Raw genomic sequence first — 16,479 nt, forward strand, 5'->3', positions numbered from 1 at the left:
GCACAGGGAGATTAAGGGGCTTATTTAGAGCCCTTGCGTCACTTTTGCGTCGCCGATGCGTCACTTTTTGTGACGCACCAGCAGCGTAAAAAATTAGCCTTGTTGCACCATATTTACAAAGTGATGCAGCTAGGTAGATGCGTCACTTTGTAAACCCCTCCATCACATTATACCTGCGCCAGGTATAATGTATGCAAGGGGGGGTGTTCTGACGCAAGAAAGGGTTGTAGAAGTGACACAGTGAAATCTATAAGATTTCACTACGCCACTTCTAGGACGCAAATGCGTCAATATCTTACACCTGCCTCATGGGAGGCGTAAGACTGACGCAGGCACATTTCACATGGGACTTGCCCATGTGTAATGACCCATTGCTGGAGTTGGTCACTTTTGTGGCACACTCCAGCAATGCGTCATTTTTTAGCCTCCAGATACGTCAGAAATACTGACGTATCTGTAACTCCTTGCGACATGATGCGTCATACTGTAAATATGACGCATCATTGGTGTGGCAAGGAGGGCGCAATGAAAAGTGACGCATCGCTGTTGTCTTGCAGCGATGCAACACTTTTCATAAATGAGGCCTTAGTGATTTGCCCAGAATCACAGAATTTTGAGCGTCCCTGCCGAGACTCAAACCGGGTTCCCCAGTTCTGAGGTCGACCGCCCTAGCCATTAGGCCACATTCTCGCCCCTAGTGGTTGAGCTGGCACAAGAGTGCCAGAACACAGCAGCACAGGAAGTCGACAGACAACGGAATAGGTATAATTAAGTATATAAATAACACCTACTCTGTCGTCTGTCCGCTTCCCTGCCCCGCCTCACCAAGCTTACCTGTGCCAGTCGCCGCTGCCAGAACAGCAACTCTTGTCTCTAGGACACAGCAACCTATGTGTGCTGTTGTGGAAGTTATGAGAGAAGGGTTGTGAATGCAGGGGGTTGGTTATCTTTATCTTCCACAGTGGGTGTAGAAAGGTGACTGTCAAACCTAATGGCCAGGGGTGCTGGACATATTGTTCAGGACAGTGCAGCTTGTTTAGCACGCCCACTGTTTTAAATGCCTGGAAATCTTCACCCATCAGCAATTTAAATTAAAGGCATCCGTATGAAAAAAAAAACCTGTCCTCTCCACCAATTTACTTGATTAACCTCAAAGAAAAAAACGACATTAGGGGCAAAATATATGTTTGTTTATTTTTTTATATTTTACAAGTGGCAACCTCTTGCTCCAGATGGCAAACCAGACCAAAAGTAATTGTGACAGGTAGTTACATGGAAGGTGTGATACTTTTATAGAGTTTTGGATGTTAACTTTGCAGTATCCTTTTCTCATTCTATGCAAGACATAAAAAAAATCCTAGCATACAAAGAAAGTACTGCAAAAATCAGGGATATATTGAAAATGTCACATAGCATGCTGCCACTATGGGACTACCCCAGGCTTTGCTCATATGGGATTCCACACACATCATGCATACAAACAAACATCAACAATGACCATTCTTTAGTTTTTTTAAGGTGTACATTGAATTCTTCAGGGAATTGCTTCTGGCGTAGGATCTTTGCATATCTGGGATGTCGATGAATCCTTCTATCTCCCGGCATCTGTTTACATAGGGGAAAAGTGGATAAGATCTATCTTGGAAGAGTATGCGTCCTTCACACTAGATGGCCTGTTGATGCTCAAAGTGGAAATATTATGCTGGAATCTAGACTTAAATCAATGCATAAATAATTTAGCAATTTATTGATTCCTTAGTGTGCCTTTTATTTATTAAACGATTTTTATAGAGCTGTAAACTTCTTAGGTGATTTGGAGCAGCCAAATCACCTCCGTAGTAACTCTGCTCCAATGAGACACCCTTGGGAGACTATGAAAATGTTTCAATGGTGAATTAGCATATCAAACAAATTGTAATTTCAGACTGAGCCCGACACTCTTCAACATCCACATGGCCCCCCTGTAATTTCAGACTGAGCCCGACACTCTTCAACATCCACATGGCGCCCCTCGCAGCCATCGTCCAATAACACGGCCTCAACATTGTATCCTATGCCGACGACACCCAGCTCATCCTGTCCCACCACCGCCAAACTCAATTTCCAGAAAGGAATGCAAGACATAGCAGTCTGGATGATCTCAACGCCGAGTAGACAGAAGTTCTCATCCTTGGAACCACCCCGTCAGCATGGGATCAATACCTGGTGGCCGACCGCCCTTGGAAGCCCACCTACCCCCTCAGGCCACGCCAAGTACCTCGGCATCATACTTGACTCATCACTCACCATGAACCGACCAGTCAACGCCGTCACCTCCAGCTGCTTCAACACGCTCCGAATACTTCGCAAGACCTTCAAATGGATTCCCCCAGAGTCAAGGAAGACAGTCACCAGCGCACTCATCACCAGCAGACTAGACTATGGAAACACACTCTACGCCGGTATCAACAAGTCCCTTCTCCGCAACCTGTAGACTATACAGACTCGTTCTCGGTATCCCACAGCACAAACACATCAGCCAACACCTGCGAAAGCTTCACTGGCTCGCCATGGAGAAAAGAGTTACCTTCAAGATCCTCACTCAGGCCTACAAATGCCAGCACAACAACAGACCCAAATACCTCAATGACAGATTCAACTTCCATGTACCCAAAAGAAACCTCCGATCTGCCAACCTCGCACTGGCTGAAACCCCGCGCATCCACAGAGCCAGAGCAGGCAGAAGATCATTCTCTCACATTATTTTATTTATTTATTTTATTTTAAGAGTTTTATATAGCGCTGGCTAGACCCAGAGGTATCAGAGCGCTTTAACATGAGGTTCCACAAAATTACAAAATCATATCAGTTACAATTTACATCAGTTGCTAGACAAACATTACACGAGCATGGAAGACGAGATAGGTGAAAGTGTAGAGGGGAAGGGGTATGGGTAAAGGGGTAAGAGGGATATAAGGCGGAGAGATGAAGGAAAGACTGACCAAAGTCCGGCTGGGTAGGTGACGGTCAAGGGGGAAGTCCCAAAACCCATCTCCTCTATAGCAATCAGGTAGCTCCACCGGGCAATGGCCAATTAGCTAGGTCTCAATGGAAAAACATTTAGAGAACATAGAGGATGAAATAAATGGAGCGTGGGGGGGTAATGGGGTAGGGTAAAGGAGTAGGAGGGAGCATATGACAAAGAGACGCAGAAAAATCTGCCCAACGTCCAGCTGGGTAGGTGGAGGCCGAGGGGGAAAGTCCACAGCCCATCTCCTCCTTAGCTATCAGGTAGCTCCACCGGGCGACGGCCAGGAAAACTAGGTCTCCACGGTCACTAGTCACAGACAAAAACATTTAAGGAGCATAGAAGACTAGGAAATGGAGAGAAGGAAGGGAAAAGGGTAGGGTAAAAGGGGTAGGAGGGAGATACCACAGAGAGACGAAGGGAAAATCTGCTCAGGGTCTGACTGGGTAGGTGAGGGCCGAGGGGGAAGTCCACAGCCCATCTCCTCTATAGCTATCCAGTAGCTCCACCGGGCATCGGCCAAATGGCTAGGTCCCCATGGAAAAATATTTAAAGAGCATAGAAGATGAGATGAAAGGAGCGTAGAGGGGAAGGGGGTTAGGGTAAAGAGGTGAGAGGGAGGTACGACAGAGAGACGAAGTGAAGACTGTCCAAAGTCTGGCTGGGTAGGTGCAGGTCGAGGGGGAGGTCCACAACCCATCTCCTCTATAGCTATCAGGTAGCTCCTCAGGGCACTGGCCAGATAGCTAGGTCTCCGCTGTCGGAGGTAAGTTCAGCAGGTTCTACTTCTTGATGGGGGATAGGTGAAAGTCAATTTGATGTACACTTTTCGTCCTAAAGTAATAGCATAGCATGGTAGGGGCCAAGACCTGGAACGAGCTACCGGCAGACATCAGACAGGCCCCTCCCTGACCACCTTCAAGAAGACCCTCAAGACCTGGCTATTTGGCTAAACGGACCTGCTGAACCCCTCTACTCCAGTGCCTTGAGACCCTCATGGGTGAGTAGCGTGCTTACAATCCCCCTGATTGATTGATTGACTAGCTGTTGAACCTGGTAATCATTTTGAGAGATGCCCCTGTCCCGCAGTGCATGCGTAACACAACCTGTGAGAAATGGAAAGTAAAAGCAAAGAAGTGTGTGAGTTTGCAAGCATGGGTATGTGGAACAATTGTGTTTGTGTGAAACTGAATGTGATTCAGAGTATGAAATGGGTGTTTAAGTGTGTGAGTGTGTGTAAATGGGGACAGATGTATTTTAAGAGCGTAGACACTGTGTGTGTTAACAGTCGTTCTCCATCTTTTCCAGAGAAAAGTTTGAGATGTTTTGTGATTTTGTGAAATTTTCTCAATTTCTTTAATAATCAAGCAAAGGCCAAGAGTAAGCAGCAGAAAGTGGGCGGGGTCAGAAACGTATTTATTCTTTAAAACTCTGACACGACCAATGTGAAAATAACTCTATTTTGGCTTGCTTAACTGATCACAGCAGACTGCATTTCAAAATCTCACTTTGTACTGAGATCTCTGTGTATCCATCAAGTTCCTGGGTACAATGTCACTTTGATAACCGGTAGTTAATGCCCTTATTGGCAGAATGTATGTGCATTCTAATCAAAGGTTCGACTTGGCATAACATTGTATAGACTAGAGGATCAATGCGCCTGCTGTAAAGCACAGCATGAAACATGAAGGTCACAGATTTGTTCATGTAAATAGCTCAGTTAGTCACTGTTTTTTGTTGCAGAGATCCTTGTGTTACCGTAGGTCACAAGTTAAAATCTTTGCATATGGCTTAGGGACTCATGATCCTGCATCAAGAAAATGCATGCAAACTGCAAGGCATATATTTGGAACCGTGCTGTTTTTTTCTCATTATGTTGTTCTGCTAAGATTGCAAAATAAGGGTTACTTTGGTAATAAGCACTTATAAGTAAGTCCTATATAAATGGTTATTGGTATAATAACTCATGGACAGATACATTAGACATTCTTGCAGTGCATGTATATTTTTGGCATACAAAGCTTAGAAAGGTCAAAAACCTAGCGCCATCCTTGCCCTGCCCTTAACACCACCCTCATGCCGCCCCAAACTCCACCTCAGTCCACCACTCTTTTTGGTGAGTACTTGCACTTATTTTTTCCATTTAAAGCACTGGAAGTCAACCTTTCAAGTCAAGGATGGTGTTCAAAGTCCATTAATATGCCAATATTACACACGCAAAAGGCTGAGGGTGCAGTAAAGGACTTGCTTAAGTGTCACATTCAGTCGATAATTACATGAATGAGGAGAACCATCGCTAAACCAAAAATTAATAATACATGTTTCACTTGGTAAAATGCTAATCTCCAATCACATCCAAGAATTTAGCATGTTTATAACACATCTGTAATCTGATCCTCTGCTTAGTTAATACAGCACATAAATATTCACAATAAATACATTATAATTAAATAAATTATCTAGAACAAGCGCCAATGAGTAGACTTCAAGCATTCCAGTATGACATCAGCAGAAATTACAAAACTGGTTCCCAGATGTAAAGTTTGGAATTAGAAATGAATTTTGATATCGGCCAGCACACTCTTCATTTGATGTATGCGCGTTTCCTTTTTCTCTGCAGCTAGTTTCCGTGCCAAGATTATTCTGCTTTTATCTCCTTCCTAAATATGTTCTTTACTAAAATGCGAATGCACTCTGTGTTTGATCTTGAGATAGTACACTGTAAAAATTGGCACTTTCTGCTCAGTGTAAACCACTAGCTGTGATAGCTCACTCAACGTCTTCAAGTTTTGGACAAACGTATCCCAAAGCATTTACTTTTCTTTAAAACATTGACCTGGGTACTTTGAAATCTACGTTAAGCTATTTATCAAGACTTTGAAGGTACCTTTAATCTACCTGCAGCTCAATAATTATTACATTGAAATTATTGTCCAGTCATCTTTATGGTAACTGTGGTATGAATAATTTTGCTCAGGAATGTTGAGAGAGGATTTAAAGAAATATATTCTGGAAAAGTATTTTGGGATAGAGTCGACTACTGAATTGCTGACAGCTAGCTCACGAAAATGATAGAAATACAGCCTTTTTATTGAGTCATTTACTCATCTAATAGTGCTCTAGAGGTGCAATTTATTTCGCTGGGAGATATACACTGTGATAATGGATGAGGACCTCACATTTTACTTTAAAAAAATAATACAATTTGTTAATTTCTTGTCACTGTCAATCACTACCTGTGGTATCTCACCGAAGCTCTTGAATTATAGGCCATACAAAATAGTTGTAATTCTTTCATTTTTTAATATTTTTTTCCTGGATGCTTTGCCATCTGCTGTGAACTGTTCATTGTGCAACAATAGCGTAGGCTGTCCCTGTCTCTTACCATTCTTGCACACCAAAGCTGACACGTTTGTATCACAAGTTGTAAGGTGCACAGTTTCCCACGTATCTCCCTCCTACCCATGCCACATGCTCCACAGTCCCCTTATTTGTTCCCCTTCAGCTCACTTTTTCCCTTATACATTTATCCTTTCCTGATGACGTCAGGGCCAGTCAATCAGTTTTGCCCTGTTTTGGCTTGTGGAATTGTACATTGTAGGGAAGTAGAAATGTATCTTGCTGTTAACATAGTCTGCACCATAGCTGGTTGTGACAGTGACTTGCCTCAAACTGCTTAAAAACTCTTGTAACACATTTTCAAATGCATATTGACATTGCTAATTTGAATAGTAGGAATCCACAGTTAGTATCTGCTAACATAGGAGCATATTCAGAAAGCTATTTGCATGTGTAAGTTTAGCTAGACATCGTAATAGCTGTTTTCATGGGTGCAAAATGACTATTTCAAATTCGGTAACATTGATCTTGAAGACTCATCTTCTTTCTTGAAGATCCTGAGATATGTAATTGTTCTAGTTGAGGGTTGTAGGGAGTTCCACATTTTTGGAACCGATCCAGAAAAAGTGTGGCTGTGTGTTTTCCTCTTTTTTAATCTGGGTGGTTCTAGTATGAGGGATTTAGCACTTCTAGAGACCCTTTCACATCCTGATAGTATGATACTATTCATCAAGTATTTAGGACCAGAATTGCTAAGAGCTTTGTGTGTTATGCAAGCAACATTCTGTTGGATCCTAGCTTCAACTGGGAGCCAGTTGAGGGCTCTGAGTGATGGGAAAATGCAATCATAGCAACGTGTGCCTGTTAAGAGTTTTGCTGCTGCATTTTTTTCTCACTTTCATTGGGATTAGGCTTGTTTTAGGTAGCCCTTTGAGTGTGGCACTCTCATAATCCAGTCTTGAGAGCACTAGAGATTGATCCGTGGTTTTGAGATCCCCTGGCATTAATAATGGTTTTGGTATTCTTAGAAAGTGCAGATGTGGGTTAGTGCTTCTGGCTGCAGCTTGTATGTGTGTTCACATGTTTACATTTGAATTTATTGTAATGCCTAGGGATTTTACGGAGTTACAGATGGTTGCGCTGCAGTTTAGTGATTTGATATTAAAGGACCATGATTGAGGTTGTTGGGGTCAAACGAGCGTGGAGAAGAGAATGAGTGGGTTTTCAGTGGATTTCCTTTTAGATGGTTGTGTGCCAGGCAGTCCTGTGTTTTTTCTAAGTATTTCATCCAGTCTCCAGATATCCTCTTGAGAGGACAGTTTGATGTAGAGTTGCGTGTCATCTGCATACATGTGGTATAAGATTTTTGATTGCTTAAGGATTGGGTGGTTCCATGTATAGATTGAAGAGCGTTGGTGAAATTGAAGATCCTTGGAGAATGTCCCTGTCGTTGTCTGCTACATCAGATAGAGATTAGCTGATTTTGACTCTTTGTTGTTAGCTCTGCAAGAAGGAATTGAACCAGTTAAGGATGGCTCCTGATAGTCCCATTCTGACATTGATAGTTTCTCGGAGTCAATCGTGGCTGACCATGTCAGATACCACTGATAAATCCAGAATTATTAGGAGAAAGGATACATTTTGGTCTAGTGATGTTTGTATATCCTCTATGATGTTTAGAATGGCGACTTCAGTATTGTGACCAGGTCTGAGGCCTGATTGGTAGTTACCTAATAGGTTGAAATTCTTGATGTGTTCATCTGGCTGATCATGTGCACATTTTAATAATAAAAGGCAGGCTGCGTGTGAGTTGCACGTTTTAGATTTATTTCTGGTCTGTGCCCATCTTGAAGGCATTCTGATAGGGCTCCTTGTTGGAGAGATGTGTTCACAAATTTTGCCTATCGGGTGAGACATTGTAGGATCTCTTTCAGTAGGTGGGAGGGAATTGGATCACCGAAATGTGTGATAGGTTTCATAGACTGAATGTTTTTGATGATTTCCAACTTGGATAGAGATAAGAAACTGGTCTAGAAAGCTCCGGTTTTCCCTGGGACATTTGGGGAATGTTGGCCAGTATTCCCTTCGCATGTGTTGTGAGAGTGTGGATGGTGCATTCCCTAGGTTGTGCACTAGTTTGGCTGGGAATAGAGTTGATTATGGTTGCGATTTTATCTTTGAAGAAAGCTGAGAAGGCATTGTAGATGTCCTTCAAGTTGTTTGTAATTGTGGGTTCTGCAAGTTTTCCTGATTGTTGTTTTATTATGTCATAGAGTGTTCTGGGCCTGTTCTTCGCTCTGTCTTGTTGAGATCTGATTGCTGTTGTTTTGGCTTTCAATATAGCTTTTTTGTATGGGATTCTTTGTATTCTCAGCTGTTCGAGATTGGCAGTGTTTGGTCCTTCCTCCATAGTCGTTCTGTATGCCTTTCATTGTTAATGTGTTGGTTGAAACACAGTACTGAAGTTTTTTTCATGTGCCTTTTTAGACATAGCGGAGCAACCTTCTGAACTTTGTTGGTCATATTGCTATTGTAGAGCTGCATCAGTTCTAGAACCGATGTTTGGTCAGTCCGCAGTGTGAAGGCGGTTTGGCACAGACCCACTAATTCAGTTCTGTCTAGATGGCTGTAATCCCTCATCCAGGATTTTTCCTTTCTTATGTGGCTTTTTATTTTCATTTCTTGTGTGGATATTTGGAAAATAATTTGGTGCTTGTCTGATCAGTCTGTTTGTGTGATGTCTAGCTTTCGATTGGTACCTTGCATGCTTGAATCATGTTGATGTCCTGGAGCAGGTTGCTGAGTGCATCCACTTTGGGGTATTTGTCCTTATTCAATCCAATGCCTTCCTTTTTTATTTCATTATATGCCTCAGCCCCCACAGCTAAGGGTTGACTGGCCCTTTCAGACCAGTGTATATTTTAGATTCTTTTTAGATCTTGTGTAGCTACATCTTGTGTTCTTTGTATTTCCTTGAAGAGGCTGCCTGGCCCCCCTCATTTTTAGGTCTCGCGTCAGCGAAAGACCTTATGTCGCCCGTTTTCGGGAATGTGGACAGGAAAGGGTGCACGAGCGCAGAGCAGCTCAGTTTTCACCTCGTGAGCGCGCATGGCGCCGTGCCCCTCTCCTGTCCACATTCCCTTGCACAAACACTCACTCACGCATGCGCACATACACACACTGCATACACACACACACGCGCACACGCGCACACGCACTTACACTTACACAGACACGCAGGCACCCAGACAGGCAACCCCCTCCTCCTCCCCCACAGTCACACACGCATACACACAGACTCCAAGACACACGCACGCTCATACACATACACAGCCCGCCACCACGCGCGCGCCCACACATGCCCCCCCTCCCCCCGCCCTCGCAGGCCAGCCACAAAGCGAAGCCCCACTTACCGGCAGCAGGACTCTTCCTCCATTCTTCGGCACCGGGGCGCAGGGTAGGCTCCTGCCTGCTCCGGTGCTGCAACCAATCGCGGCTCTTCCGTGGGAGGCGGGGTAGGCTCCCGCCCTCCTACTGCCTGTTTCCGGTTGTCGCGCCGGCCTGCCTGACTTCCTGGTCGCAGGCCGGCAGAGTGACGGCGGTGATTTGCGGTATTTATTTATTTAGTTATTTATGCATTTTTATATAGCGCGGACTTTACCCGAAGGCGGTATTTATTTTTTAATCTGGTTTTTGAGCTTTCAACTTTTCATTCCCATAATGATCAAAATAAAACACATCAACAATCGCGTATTCAGTATAATTACAATCGATGCCAGTCACAGCCAAAGGCCTATTCGTCATACAGTCGAGAAATCAGCCTAGAACCACCTTCTCCATTTCTTGTTTGCCACGCATAGACCTTGCACATTCCTACTGCCCCTTATTATTACACTTTTGTTGTCTACATGTTTTAGTAAACTTCATCATAAACCGCAAGTCAATACTACAGAACTACATTTCATAAACAAGTTTTTTTTTAAACACTTTTTTGGGGGTATTTTCACATACACATTGTCATTGATAACACTGTACAATATCATTTCTGTTGACAGTCATTGAGCGTAAATTGTTCCAATCATATTTACCAATATGAATGTTATTTTCTACCCTAAACTGTTCCCCCTTCCCCTGTGTCCTAGTGTACGATGCAATAAATTATCTATTCACTGTATACCATTTCTGGAATCCTATCGGTTATTTATTCACTTAGTCATCCTTCAGATTTCCTGCTCTGGGGCATTCTGTGAAACACTCCCTTCCTCCTCAGTGGTTTCTTCTACTATTTTAACATCTGCTATCATTGCAGACCATGCCCGAGTATCCTCCTCAAGTCGTGCATCATGTCTAATGTGCTTCATTCTGATTGCCAATTTCCTCAAATCCTGTACCCATTTATGTATTAGTGGAGTTTTGGGGCTAAGCCATGAAATTGCCACTCTCCTTTTTGCGAGTACTAGTCCCAATAACACAACATTTCTACTCCGTTTTTTCCCTTTTGGGGCAGGCAGCAGGTTCAGGAGGACCACGCGGACCGTGCCAGGGGCAACCCATCCTGTTTCCACTTGGAGTATATCTATTATATCTATCCCTTCCTGCCAGAATGTACGCATTTCCATACCATATGTACAAAACGTGCAGCAGTCATTCCACACCTCTGGCACTCATCCGATCTATCCGGATAGATTTTATTCAGTATATGTGGGGTCATGTATAATTAGTGAACTATATTATATTAAATTAGCTTTAATCTAGAGTTAGAGCTCACTGCTCGGACTCCCTTGTGAATCTTCATCCAGTCTCTCTCTGTCAGAGGCCCCTCGGAATCTTCTTCCCACCTTGCCTGTATGGGCAGAGCACTAATCGGACTATCAGCCCTAAGGGCCTTATAAATATGTGAAATCAGGCGCCTCCCTCCAGCCATTAGTAGAGCTGTGAGCGTCTCGGACTGTGGGGGTTCCTCTGTAAACGATGGCCATAGTTCCCTAGCTTCAGCCACTGTCTTGTTATGCTGCAGGAATTGACCCAATCCTAATTCAAACGTAGTCATCGCCTCCTCTCGAGTTATATACAGATTATTGCTATATAAACCCCCCATGTTGAGGCAACCACCATCTTTCCATCTCTGTATGGTCATAGCTTCTGCTATTTTGTTAAAAGGTCGCACCACCAACAGTGGCATGTCGTATGCATATGGTGCTTTCCGTATCAGCTTTTTCACGGTATCTTCCTAGAGTCTTGCCTCTCTTTTAACTAAGTAAGGAGAGTCCCTGGGAGTTGCAGACCCCATCATAAGCAATTCAAGTAGTGTGCTTCCCTCGAACGTGCCCGCTAATAGAGATATCTCCCAATTATTACCGGCCTCCAACCAATGAACTGCATGCTGAAGATGTGCCGCCAGGCAATAAAGATATAACCTGGGCAACTCCACCCCGCCGTCCACCCACTTTCTTTGGAGAGTTTCCAGTTTAATCCATTTACGCTTATCCCCCCCCATAACAGCTCCACCAATGAGCTAACCAGTGTCTTGAAGAAGGGTATTGGTATGTTGCATCGCATATAGACAACTGGGCAAAACAACCATTTTTAGGTCTCGCTGGAGTTAGCATCCGAAGGATGCATCCAGCTAGAGACGTATAGCTGCCCGTCTCGGGGGAATTAGGGACAGGAGGGTGTTACGAGCTTTTCGTGTGGATTTGGGTGCGCGAACACGCACGTCCAGCACGGCGCCGTGCACACTGTCTTAAACACGGGCACCTGCAGGGAGGGAAAGCACACGGGGGCGCGGCCACCGGCAATGTGGCCCGACGCCCCCCTCTGCTACCACAACACCGGTCCCACTTACCGGTAGGCTGCCGGTGTGCTCTGGAGCTCCCGTTCTTAGGGGCTCCTGCGGCGGCATCTCCTCATGTAGCGCGGGGCTCACTCCATCATACAGGAGCCCCGCGCAGCTCCACCGGCTTCCCCTTCACCCGGCAGCTCCACCGGCTTCCCCTTCACCCGGGCCCCCTCCTGGGACCCGGGGCTTTCTGCAGCAACTCCGCTCTCCCTCCACCGCATGGGAGACCGGCAACGACAGCTAAAGTTTCCCCCAGGTAGGGGGAAGCGGAAACCTCGATCAGGCCCCGCCCACGTCTCCTCCGTGTTTTCCTGTCTTCCTGCCTCGGCGGCCGCCAATGACAGCGCGGCCCCGAGCAGGGAGGCGGGCACAGCGTCTCCCGTCCACAGTACAGCGAGGTAGGCTCTCGCTTAGAGAAATCCATTGTTTGGAAGGCATTGCACCCGGGGATCTTGCTACATAACAAAGCGCTGCATTTCAGCTGCTCTCCTGGCAGGGGTCACAGGAGACAGCCAAGCTGCTTCCCGCCTTGGCACCAACACAGCTGGGGAAGATGATCGCATTAGCATATCTATAGAATCTGGGGAGCAACCCCGCCCCCCATCAAGTCTCCCCTCCCATTCTCCCCCAAGAGACAAACTTTAAGAAGCTGAGAGGGCTTGGGGGTCACAATCCTACAATCCTGAGCGAAAGCAGAGCAAGATGGCAAGCCTTCTGACTCTGGCAGGTGGAACCAGCGAGGAGAGGGGGGTCCGCAGGGACCCCGGCGCCAGCGCAGAGCCCGAGGTATGGCAGATCTTCATTCCGGTGCTCTCCCTCTCGCCCACCGTGCTGGGCCTCCAGAGACACCAGGGTGCACCGGGGCCAAGGAGCGCACCCAAGAGCCGGCCTTTAGGAGCCAGAGGATGGCACAGAGGTGAGAACCGATGACTGTACACTACAGGGCAGCCCCGTTCACCACTGACGTCTGGGCAAGTGGGCAGGCTAAGAGGTGCACACTCAGTGCCACATAATTATATGCCACACAATTACACTCTACTGAATACAACATACTCACACAATACCACTCAGTGCCACGTAATTATATGCTACATAATTACACTGCGCTCAACGCAACATACACTCCAAATACCACTCAATGCCACATCAGTACACACCACATAATTACACTCTACTGAATGCAGCACACACTCCACACAATACCACTCAATGCCACATAATTATATGCTACATAATTACAATGCAACATACACTCCAAACAATACCACTCAGTGCCACATAATTACATGCCACACAATTTCTTTACTGAATACAACATACACTCCTCATAATACCACTCAGTTCCACATAATTATATGCTACATAATTACTGCGCTCACGCAACATACACTCCAAATACCACTCAATGCCATATAATTACACGCCACATAATTACACTGCACTCAATGCAACATACACTCCAAATACCACTTAGTGCCACATAATTACACGCCACATAATTACACTGCTCTCAATGCAACATACACTCCAAATACCACTCAATGCCACATAATTACACTGCACTCAATGCAACATACACTCCAAATACCACTCAGTGCCATATAATTACAAGCCACATAATTACACTGTACTCAATGCAACACACTCCACACAATACCACTCAGTGCCACATAATTATATGTTACATAATTACACTGCACTCAATGCAACATACACTCCAAATACCACTCAGTGCCACATAATTACACTGCTCTCAATGCAACATACACTCCAAATACCACTCAATGCCACATAATTACACTGCACTCAATGCAACATACACTCCAAATACCACTCAGTGCCATATAATTACAAGCCACATAATTACACTGTACTCAATGCAACACACACTCCGCACAATACCACTCAGTGCCACATAATTATGTTACATAATTACACTGCACTCAATGCAACATACACTCCAAATACCACTCAGTGCCACATAATTACACGCCACATAATTACACTCTACTAAATACAACATACACTCCAGACAATACCACTCAGTGCCACATAATTATATGCTACATAATTACACTGCGCTCAATGCCACATACACTCCAAATACTACTCAGTGCACACAATTACACAACACATAATTACACTGCACTCAATGCAACATACACTCCAAATACCACTCAGTGCCACATAATTACACGCCACATAATTACACTGCACTCAATGCAACATACACTCCAAATACCACTCAGTGCCACATAATTACACGCCACATAATTACACTGCACACAATGCAACATACACTTCAAATATCACTCAGTGCCACATAATTACACACCACATAATTACACTGCACTCAATGCAACAATACACTCCAAATACCACTCAGTGCCACACAGTTACACGCCACATAATTAAACTGCACTCAATGCAACATACACTCCAAATACAACTCAGTGCCACATAATTACACGCCACATAATTACACTGCACTCAATGCTACATACACTCCAAATACCACTCAGTGCCACATAATTACACCCCACATAATTACACTGCACTCAATGCAACATACACTCCAAATACCACTCAGTGCCACATAATTACACGCCACATAATTACACTGCACTCAATGCAACATACACTCCAAATACCACTCAGTGCCACATAATTACACTGCACGCAATGCAACATACACTCCAAATATCACTCAGTGCCACATAATTACACGCCGCATAATTACGCTGCACTCAATGCAACAATACTCTTCAAATACCACTCAGTGCCACACAGTTACACGCCACATAATTACACTGCACTCAATGCAACATACACTCCAACTACAACTCAGTGCCACATAATTACACGCCACATAATTACACTGCACTCAATGCTACATACACTCCAAATACCACTCAGTGCCACATAATTACACGCCACATAATTACACTGCACTCAATGCAACATACACTCGAAATACCACTCAGTGCCACATAATTACACGGCACATAATTACACTGCACGCAATGCAACATACACTCCAAATATCACTCAGTGCCACATAATTACACGCCACATAATTACACTGCACTCGATGCAACAATACACTCCAAATACCACTCAGTGTCACATAGTTACACACCACATAATTACACTGCACTCAATGCAACATACACTCCAAATAGCCACATAATTACACTGCACTCAATGCAACATACACTCCAAATACCACTCGGTGCTACATAATTACACGCCCCATAATTACACTCTACTGAATGCAACACACACACTCCACACAATACCACTCAGTGCCACATAATTATATCTATCTATCGCCCTCACTCTATCTATCGTCCTCACTCTATCAATCTATCTATCTATCTATCTGTCTATCTATCTATCACCCTCACTCTATTTATCTATCGCCCCCACTTTATCCATCGCCCCCACTCTATTGCCCTTTCTCTATCTATCTATCGCCCTCACTCTATGTATCACATCACCACAACATCACTCAGCACCACCACAGCATCACTCAGGGGCACCACAACATCACTCTGCGCCACCACAGCATCAATCTGTGCAACAGTTCAACAACAACTAGTTCAAATATGTTCTCTCAATGTTTCAAGCTTTATTATAAATGTCACAAAAAAGATGTTAATATTTCACATCTATTCTTGGATTTTCGTCACAATAAAATACACTAAACATAATCTTCACAAAGGTTCTTTACAAAACTTTAAGCTATTGCCATTATAAATTACAATAACTTTTATTTAAGTATTAATTATTAAAAAATATATAAAAGCCATGTATTTGTAATATCAATACATGTAAGTCACGTAAATAAAACACATATTGCATTACAAATGCTATAGGCGTCACATTTGCGAAAGCTATATCTATTAGCATTGTAAATGACAAAGCTATTAATTTCGCTATTTTCAAAACCAACACATAAATACAAAATTTGTCATTTACAATACCAATAGCTCAAACTTTCCTAATGCGAGACCTATTGCATTGCAAATGCTTGTTATTTTTGTTGTCATTTTAATAGACATTTATCTGGCAATATTGTTTGTTTGCCCTATTTTCTTGCTTGACTTCTGCCCGACTCAGTGGGCGGGAACATGCTCTGTTCCTACTGAAGCACCTCCTCTGCTTGTATGGGGTATCTACAAATGGCACCCTGAGAGGGGAGTTGCTGATTCACTTGACTGGATCGAATACAACATTTCTAAATTGTCCTTAGACACCCCATGATATATGCGGTGCCTTTCTTTATCTGCCT

The sequence above is a fragment of the Lissotriton helveticus genome, chromosome 5_1 (genome assembly GCF_964261635.1).
Source record: "Lissotriton helveticus chromosome 5_1, aLisHel1.1, whole genome shotgun sequence".
In the NCBI taxonomy this organism is placed as follows: Eukaryota; Metazoa; Chordata; class Amphibia; order Caudata; family Salamandridae; genus Lissotriton; species Lissotriton helveticus.